The sequence below is a fragment of the Apteryx rowi genome, unplaced genomic scaffold, assembly GCF_003343035.1.
Source record: "Apteryx rowi isolate R43461 unplaced genomic scaffold, aptRow1 scaffold_449, whole genome shotgun sequence".
In the NCBI taxonomy this organism is placed as follows: Eukaryota; Metazoa; Chordata; class Aves; order Apterygiformes; family Apterygidae; genus Apteryx; species Apteryx rowi.
The window spans coordinates 146,451-155,836 of NW_020450704.1; positions in this window are offsets into that span (position 1 = coordinate 146,451).

Sequence of the window (9,386 nt, forward strand, 5' to 3'; positions counted from 1 at the left end):
ACCTCTGGCAAACTGAGTAGGTTCTCCTCATCTCATGTTCTTCAGACATGGGACTAATTAAGAAAACTCCTGGCATTCTATGGTTAAGGGCTCATATAACAAGAGGCACAGAAGCAATACTGTCAGTGTAGTAATAAATGGTAAAGCTTGTACAGGCATACCTCAGATATATTGCAGGTTTGGTTCCAGACCACCTCAATAAAGCAAATATCGCAATAAAGCGAGTCACACAAATTTTTTGGTTTTCCAGTGCATATAAAGTTATGTTTACACTATGCTGTAGTCTATTAAGTGTGCAATAGCATTATGTCTAAAAAACCAATGTACATACATTAATTAAAAAATACTTTATTGCTCAAAAATGCTAACCATCATCTGAGCCTTCAGCCAGTTGTAATCTTTTTGCTGATGGAGGGTCTTGCCTCGATGCTGATGGCTGCTGACTGATCAGGGTGGTGGTTGCTGAAGGCTGGGGTGGCTGTGGCAATTTCTTAAAATAAGACAGCAATGAAGTTTGCCGCATCGATTGACTCTTCCTTTCACAAAGGATTTCTCTGTAGCATGCAATGCTGTTTGATAGCATTTTACCCAAAATAGAACTTCTTTCAAAATTGGAGTCGATCCTCTCAAACCCTGCCGCTGCTTTATCAGCTAAGTTTATGCAATATTCTAAATGCTTTGTTGTCATTTCAACAATGTTCACAGCATCTTCACCAGAAGTAGATTCCATCTCAAGAAACCACTTTCTTTGCTCATCCCTAAGAAGCAACTCCTCATCCATTCAAGTTTTATCGTAAGATTGCAGCAACTCAGTCACATCTTCAGGCTCCACTTCTAATTCTAGTTCTCTTGCTATTTCCACCACCTCTGCAGTTACTTCCTCCACTGAAGTCTTGAAGCCCTCCAAGTCAGCCATGAGGGTTGGAATCAACTTCTTCCAAACTCCTGTTAATGTCGATATTTTGACCTCCTCCCATGAATCACGAATGTTCTTAATGGCATCTAGAATGGTGAATCCTTTCCAGAAGGTTTTCAATTTACTTTGCCCAGATCCATCAGAGGAATCACTATCTATGGCAACTATAGCCTTACGAAATGTATTTCTTAAATAATAAGACTTGAAAGTCAAATGACTCCTTGATCCATGGGCTGCAGAAGGGATGTTGTGTTAGCAGGCATGAAAACAACATGAATCTTGTTGTACATCTCCAACAGAGCTCTTGGGTGACCAGGTGCATTGTCAATGAGCAGTGATATTTTGAAAGGAATCTTTTTTTTCTGAGCAGTAGGTCTCAACAGTGGGCTTGAAATATCCAGTAAACCATGTTGTAAACAGATGTGCTGTCATCCAGGCTTTGTTGTTCCATTTATAGAGCCCAGGCAGAGTAGACTGAGCATAATTCTTGAGGGCCCTAGGCTTTTCAGAATGGTAAATGAGCATTGGCTTCAACTTAAAGTCACCAGCTGCATTAGCCCCTACCAAGAGAGTCAGCCTGTCCTTTGAAGCTTTGAAGCCAGGCATTGACTTCTGCTCTCTAGCTGTGAAAGTCCGACATGGCATCTTCTTCCAATAGAAGGCTGTTTTGTCTGCACTGAAAATCTGTTGTTTAGTGCAGCCACCTTCATCAAGTATCTCAGCTAGATCTTCTGGATAACTTGCTGCAGCTTCTACATCAGCACCTGCTGCTTCACCTTGCATTTTTACGTTATGGAGACGGCTTCTTTCCTTAAACCTGACGAACCAACCTCCGCTAGCTTCAAACTTTTCTTCTGCAGCTTCCTCACCTCTCTCAGCCTTCATAGAATTGAAGAGAGTTAGAGCCTTGCTCTGGATTAGGCTTTGTCTTAAGGGAATGTTGTGGCTGGTTGGATTTTCTCTCCAGACCACTAAAGCTTTCTCCATATCAGCAATAAGGCTGTTTCGCTTTCTTATCATTCGTGTGTTCACTGGAGCAGCACTTTGAATTTCCTTCAGGAATTTTTCCTTTGCATTCACAGCTTGGCTAGCTGCTTGGCGCAAGAGGTCTCGCTTTCGGGCTGTCTTGGTTCTCTACATGCCTTCCTCACTAAGCTTCATCATTTCTAGCTTTTGATTTAAAGTGAGAGACGTGCGACTCTTCCTTTCCCTTGAACACTTAGATGCCATTGTAGGGTTATTAATTGCCCTAATTTCAATATTGTTGTGTCTCAGGGAACAGGGAGGCCCGAGGAGAGGGAGGGAGACAAGGGAACGGCCAGTTGGTGGAGCAGTCAGAACACACACAACATTTATCGATTCAGTTTGCCGTCTTATATGGGCATGGTTCGTGGTGCCCCAAAACAATTACAACAGTAACATCAAAGATCGCTGATCACAGATCACCATAACAGATATAATAATAATGAAAAAGTTTGAAATATTGCAAGAATGGCCAAAATGTGACACAGAGACACGAAGTAAGCACATGCTGTTGGAAAAACGGCACTGATAGACCGGCTCGACGCAGGGTTGCCACAAACCTTCAATTTGTAAAAAAATGCAATATCTGCAAAGCACAATAAAGTGAAGTGCAATAAAATGAGGTCTGCCTGTAATCCTACAGTATCTTTCACACTGAATCTGAAAATTTCAACAGGTGTTATTTGATTCTCTCCATCACTAAGTTTGGTGAATAGTTTCACATCCTCTCACAAGCATTCCATGGAGATAACACAGAACATCGGAAAGTAATAAAACAAGGCACGATAATAGGCACACATGAAATTTAAAACAAACAAACAAAAAACTAGAGCAATGAAAACCCCAACTCTATTCCAAATCTAAAATCAGCTCCTGAGCATTCTCTACTCCTCCCCTATATCATTCTGTATCATTGGCATTTGTGGCTGCATACCACATATTTAACCAATTCTACAGACCCTTTCTTTGAATTGTTATGGGAAAAGGAAACTAGTACTAGCCTTTCCTCAGAGGTAGCTGTTTCTCCAATTCTGGAAGCAAGTCAGAAGAGAATAAATTACGCATTTCTTTTTCACTGAGATGATGGGGCTAGACCCTAATGACTGGTGCCAGTTGTTAAGCCACAATGACAGCAGAAAGCAGCCTCTGGGATCTCTGTCCCTCAACTTCCATATTTCTTAATTTGAATTAAGGTCACCATACAGTGCATTCAGACAGTCATACACCCCAAAACACAGTTCCTACAAACCACAACAATAAATGGTGATGTTAAAACTCAGCAGATAGGCCTACCTTACCTTGGCATTATTTAGCATCTGACCAAGATGCCTAGAAGCCACGACCACCCACCGAGAGCTAAGTGTTTAAGACTTGAGTCAACCTTTTCTCATGAAAAACTACATGAGGCCTCCACCTCATCACCTACTTGTCACAGCATTCCCCAAAGCAGTAGGACACTTTCTTCAAGTCCATAATATTTCTGAATTTTACAAAAACTCTTGCAGTCAGAGTCTCTTACTCTCATGAATTATCAGGTTAGATATTGTGGGGTAATTCTCTTAAAGTTCTTCTACTTTGCATATACAAAGTACCCATTAGCTCTTGAGCTAACTTTCCATATCCCATGGAAATATCCAGAAGTATTATAGAGTAGAGAAAGGATAAACACTCCAGAAAGAAAGTAACATTTTACGTGGAGGCTTTAAAACGTGTGTCAAACATCACATGAAATCACTGCCAATTTTTTCTCCAGTACTTGCACAGAACGTGAGCAAGGTGGTTTTTTTGGTGTATCCAGTGTTCATAGACTCTAGAAGAATTTTAAGTTATCTAACAGAACCATGTAAAACAATGCTGAAGGTGTGACATAAAACACACATAATACAGTAGGTGAAACTCAACATATGTTTTTCAACACTTACCTACAATGAAGTGCAAGTATGAAAACATTCCATTCAGAGAAATGGGGTTCAGAGACCACATTTCCTTTACATTTATAATGTTCATATTCTTTAATTACCCTTCAACTATTAGAAAACTAAAAATCATGGAGTGCTTCTACCTCATTAACTAAAATTTAGAGCCCATTACACCATTTTGTCAAAAATCAAAACCATACTCAAAAATACTTTGTGGAAATGTGTTATGCAAAATAACACAAAGGCAACAGCATTTATAATTCTCTTTAGGGATCTGATCTATAGGTGATTCTATATACTGTGTATACTAGGCATGCAAGTACCCTTTGATATTTGATAGGCAGCCTAACTATTTATATCATTTAAGTTATGCATGTGCATAACTCCCTTGCTGAATAAAAGCTATTTTGATCTCAAATCCACATAGCAGTAGGAGCAAATCATCAATAGCACAACAGTTTATGTAAATATTCCACACATCTATAGCATTTTTCACCAAAGAATATCAGAGCAAGACATAAACCCTTTGCAATCATATTAGCAAAAACATGCTAATATGAAATAAGTTAAGATTTCCCCAAAGGAGTTAATTATGATTTGGAGGAAAAATAAATTTGGCTTTTTCAACATTCCACTGTCTATTGCACTGCCTCACGCCATATGTTCCCTGTGACATTATACTGACTTGGGGCCCATTGTCACCATGGAGTAAATACTCTGAGACAGATACTGTGCAACTAAGACTGAAACAGCAGAGGAGCAAGTCAGTCCAAAAGAGCTACAGAAGGTAGATCTGGTCTCAATTGCAAGCAACAAATAAAAGATTGTGAAGATCATAAAAGATGACTTTCACCCTATTATTTTTTCTAGTGATCAACCAGAACTGAAACAAAATGCCTGGAACAAAATGTCTACCTATACTTATGCTTTCTCAATTTTTTTTTCATTTACAGATGTAGAAGTGATGATGAAGCCATAATGCTTTCAGATCTGGTGTAAAGTATAAAAAGCAATAGGCATGTAAGATAAAACCTGAAATACTGTCCTTTCAGGTACTTTCTAAGCTCTTTAGATACACAAAGAATCTATGTCTGTCTTTGTAAAGAATGACTTCAACAATTACAAACACAGTTATTGGTGACATAAAGAAAGGCAAGTCATCCATCTTAGGGGAACAGAAAATCTCTCTCTCCGAAACGAACAGATATTCTACTTGTTAACTTACAGCTCTGAGTGTTCATTTTATGGTTTGCCACAACTAAAGTAGTAACTGTTACACATCTGGATAAAATCAGTGAAATACAATCCTGCAAGCAGAAGGTCCTGGCTGAAAACCTGCATCACTGCTCAGAATGCTACAGATCTCATGTTAGCTGCAAGAATGGGTGACAGAACATAAATATTTTTAGTTTTAATGTCTTCTATAGATCTTGCAATTCCATAGCAGGCAGTATTGGATTCTTTTTTGTAATTTTGTTTTACCATTCACTTTAATTTGCCAACTAATACTTGATTGCATGTACTTCACTTTAAAGCACACAATGGTGAACCTTATTGCTGATCAAGAAAAGGTAAATTCATGTAATTTTGCCTGCATTAAAAACAAAATGTCTCACAAGCTAAGAAAAGACTTTGAAAAAGGAACAGCCAATTTCTCAGTTAATTTATACCACATCTACAGAGGACTCAACTGCAATTTTTAATTAAAACATTTAACTGTTTCACTCATTTCTTACAATAAGCTTTTAGTACAATTTCTACTGCTCCAAAAACCTAAGGTTCTTAATAAGTGTTTCAGTCATAGAAACAGATTCTTCTTTTTCCCATTAGTTAATTTCTCAGGTGAATTTCACTTTTGTAATTTGGTTCCAATTTGTGCATATCTTCTTTCTTCAATTAAAAACAAAACTTTTCATTTCAAAGATATGATTGGCATATTTACTGCATAATTGCAAACTGCCAGTGTGGTTTCAGATGTTATGGCTCTGCACAGAAATGATGGATTAACCTGTTCTTTACTTGCTTTGAGGCAAAAATGTTGCCTCTGGCCTTCTTTACCTAATAAAAAAAGGTGTAAAATTGTTCTCACACTATTTTTGAATTCATTTTTACCCCACTTCAAATGTTTATATATGAGCATGTATTGGATGCAGTAACCAATGATTAGATTGTTTCAGTAGAAAATGTAACATAGAATGGAATTGAAGCAAATTTTTTATTATTGAAATGCCATTTTGTTTTATTCCTCTTTACTGTGAACATGAATATTACAAAGATGTAAAAAATAAAATCATCAGTTTCTTAAATCATGCTAAAACACAGCATAAATTGATAATAATGTTAAATATGTTCTTCCTTCTGTGTCATTGCTTAAGAAAACATAAAACAAGATGAGAAATAGCAGTAACAAGCTCAATCTAATCAAGACCCCAGTAATCTTAATATATACAGAAGGGCTTCCGGAAGAACTAATAGGTGCTATCAGCACAAAACAGAGTACTGACACCTGATCATACACAAATCAGAGGTACCTTTCAGACCAAAACTTCTTCTCCAACATCCAATCAACTACTATATTTAGTATTTCTTTCTTGTTCACTTGATTAAGAGATTACACCTACAGGACATGATCTTTCTCATGTGATTCCTTGAGCTAATACAGAGGGGAAAAAAAGGTGGCTTGTTATTACTAAAGTAGTTCTACCCTCTGAAAATTTGAAAGGTAGAAGAAGGGTTTTGTACTTGAGAAGTTAGTTAAAAAAAGTACACGTTTGAAAACACACATATAAAGTCTCATCCTGCACAAATTTCCTATGTAATCTCTGGCAAATCAGTCACACAACTACAGAAGTAGACTTCCTACTCCCATATATCTATTTAGGAGTTCACTACTTTCTTCTAGACAGATCAAACCTCATCCACCTAATATAATAAGGAAGATGGGCTGCATAACAAGAACAGAATCAATTTTTCCATATGATCCTCTTTCCTTAATCTCTCTTGATCTTTCCTCCTTCACAGAAGGAATCAATATGCATGAAAGAGGTGAAGTGGAGCAACACTGGCTGGGCAAGAGAGAGGATGCTAGGCATAACAGACTGCTGCAGTAGGGGAAGAAGTGCAAAACCAGAATGTCAGGAAGGGGAAAATAGTTCTGAAGGGAGTGTGAGCGTGTGGAAAGACCTACATACCACTCAGAACCAGTGTACAGTGGGAGAAGTCATGGGAGCCAAAAGACCTTAGTTTTCTGCTTATAATAATGTAGACAAGGAAAAAGTCTGGAAAAGAGCTACACTTGACTAGATTAATGACTGTGTTCTGCATGCATTGAATTATGAAGATGTGAGTCAGGAATTCAGAATGTCTGTTGTCATGAAAAAAAAGGAAAAATTGGGAATACTGCAGAATAATCTGCCATAAATGTGTTTGTACAGAACTGCTGCAAGAAAAGAAAGTCAAAATAACATGACTTACATGATCCAAAATGAGCGCAGATAGTGGAGATACCTACCTTAACATGAAAATTTCATCTTGGGCATGCTGAAGAGTTGCTGGTGATTTCCCTTCATTGACTTATCTGTCAAGACACCTCTGCATACAGCACCTCCATACACACAGTATGGCATCAAGTCTGCATGGCACCGTGCAATTTTCCAGGACCTTCTTAATAATACAGATATCAGGGGTACCTGTGAATTCTGCCTTTGCTAGCAGGACCACTTCACTCCTACTCTATGTAGAATCAATTTATCCCAGGGCACAGGTGTACTGTTTTAATATCAGCAATCAATTTTTGGTTTTGTGACAGTAAGACTGACACCAGCAAAGCAGCACAGCTGGAACACAACAAACTTCCTCCCATGCTGGCTTTTAAGTCAGACTGGTTCAGTAAAGCCTCCATGTGTGCTCTACTTAGGTTCCTCTTAACACAACTAATAGGAACCTGAAAAGCTGTAAATAAGTTAGCTTTCAAAAATATAAAAAACAGATAAAAAAATTCAGACTCTGCAGCCTCTGGTCATTTTAGGACAGTCCATGAATAAGACACTGTTTTGTTTCTAAAAATAACATCCACCAGAAGAGTGTCAGGGCCCTGAGCGCATCCCCCCCGTCTAGAAGTGCAGTCACCTGAGTTAAGGAGTTTAACTTACTGCGTTCAGCGCCAGCTCTTTCACTGATAACAGCTGTTGTGAAGAAAGCTAGAAGCAAGAGCCAGCCTCTCCTTTCCCTCGGGAGCTGCTTTTAAGGAGAGGCTTTGCTGCTGGCACTCGCCTGCACTACACAGCAGCTATGTCTCTGCTCTGTCTCCTGCCTCCTCCATTCCAACCCTGACCAACTGGCTCTGCTTCCTGGCTTGCCCTTGCACCTGCCTCATCACTGCGGGCTTGCTGGGTGACTACTGAACCGGGTTGGATTGCAGCCTCTGGACTCTATCCTGACCCCAACTCAGGTTGAGCATCCCGCTCCCACTGGCCTTACTCTTTATCGTGCTCTGCTTCCAGCACACCCCCCGCAGAGCAGCCGGCCCTCCTCGCTCCTGACAAATGGTAACAAGCTCACAGCAGTTGCTTCAGATTTGCAGTGAGGTGTCAAAACCCGCCAGATGAAGATAGGCTGTAGTACTGATATTTAAATACACTCAAACTACAAAGCAAGATGTGTAAGTAATGAAACCAGACGTATCAATCTGAGCCATATTTTGCTGATTGCTCACGTGTGACTTGAGGACATGCCCAGCAAGCCCCCTCCTCCCTTGGCCCGTGCTTCCTAATGGGAGCACCTAATGGGTATAAACCCTGTGAACTTTCTGGCCAGCCTGTCCCAGCTACTGCCTACGACGTGTCAAAAGAGCCGGAACACCCCGGCTTCTTCCAGTCAATGGACTGCTGCTGTTAGAACCGCTCCCTTCCAGGACTGAGGGCGAGATACACCAGACTTCGGCACGCTTACTGAAACGCGCCAGCCCGCTCAGAGCAGCGGAGCCCGCGACAAGGAGAGAAGGGCAGCACCACCCCCCCGCCAAGACGGCCCTAACRGCCCCCCAGTCGCGCGCACCCCCCGCGCCACCCACTCCCGGCTCGCCGCAGGTGGGAGCAGGCAGGCCCGAGCCGCGCATGCGCCACCGGGAAGCACCAGCGCGACCCGTATTTAAAGGGCCAACGGCTGCCCCTGCTCGCGCCATTGCATGCCCTTTATCCTTGTCGGGGTGTTTCGCCCGCGTCGCGGGAGGCGGGCGGGCACCTCAACCACCCCCCGGGGGTTCGGCGCGTGATGCAGGGCTGGCCGCGCGCGGTGGGCGACGAGGAGGGCCCAGTTCCCGCTGGGGGCAGGCGAGCGGGCGGGCGCCGGATTCCTTGGATTGCGGACCTCGCAGGGCAAATAAAGCGGGGCGGGAGGGCGGCTGCGCCGTCCCAGACGGGTTCCTGCTGCTGGGGGCGGGGAGGGCGGCTGGCGAGCGGGAGCGGCGCGGCGCCGAGCAGCAGCCTGCCCCGCGCGGATGGAGCCCGCGAGCGGGAGCCGCCACGCCG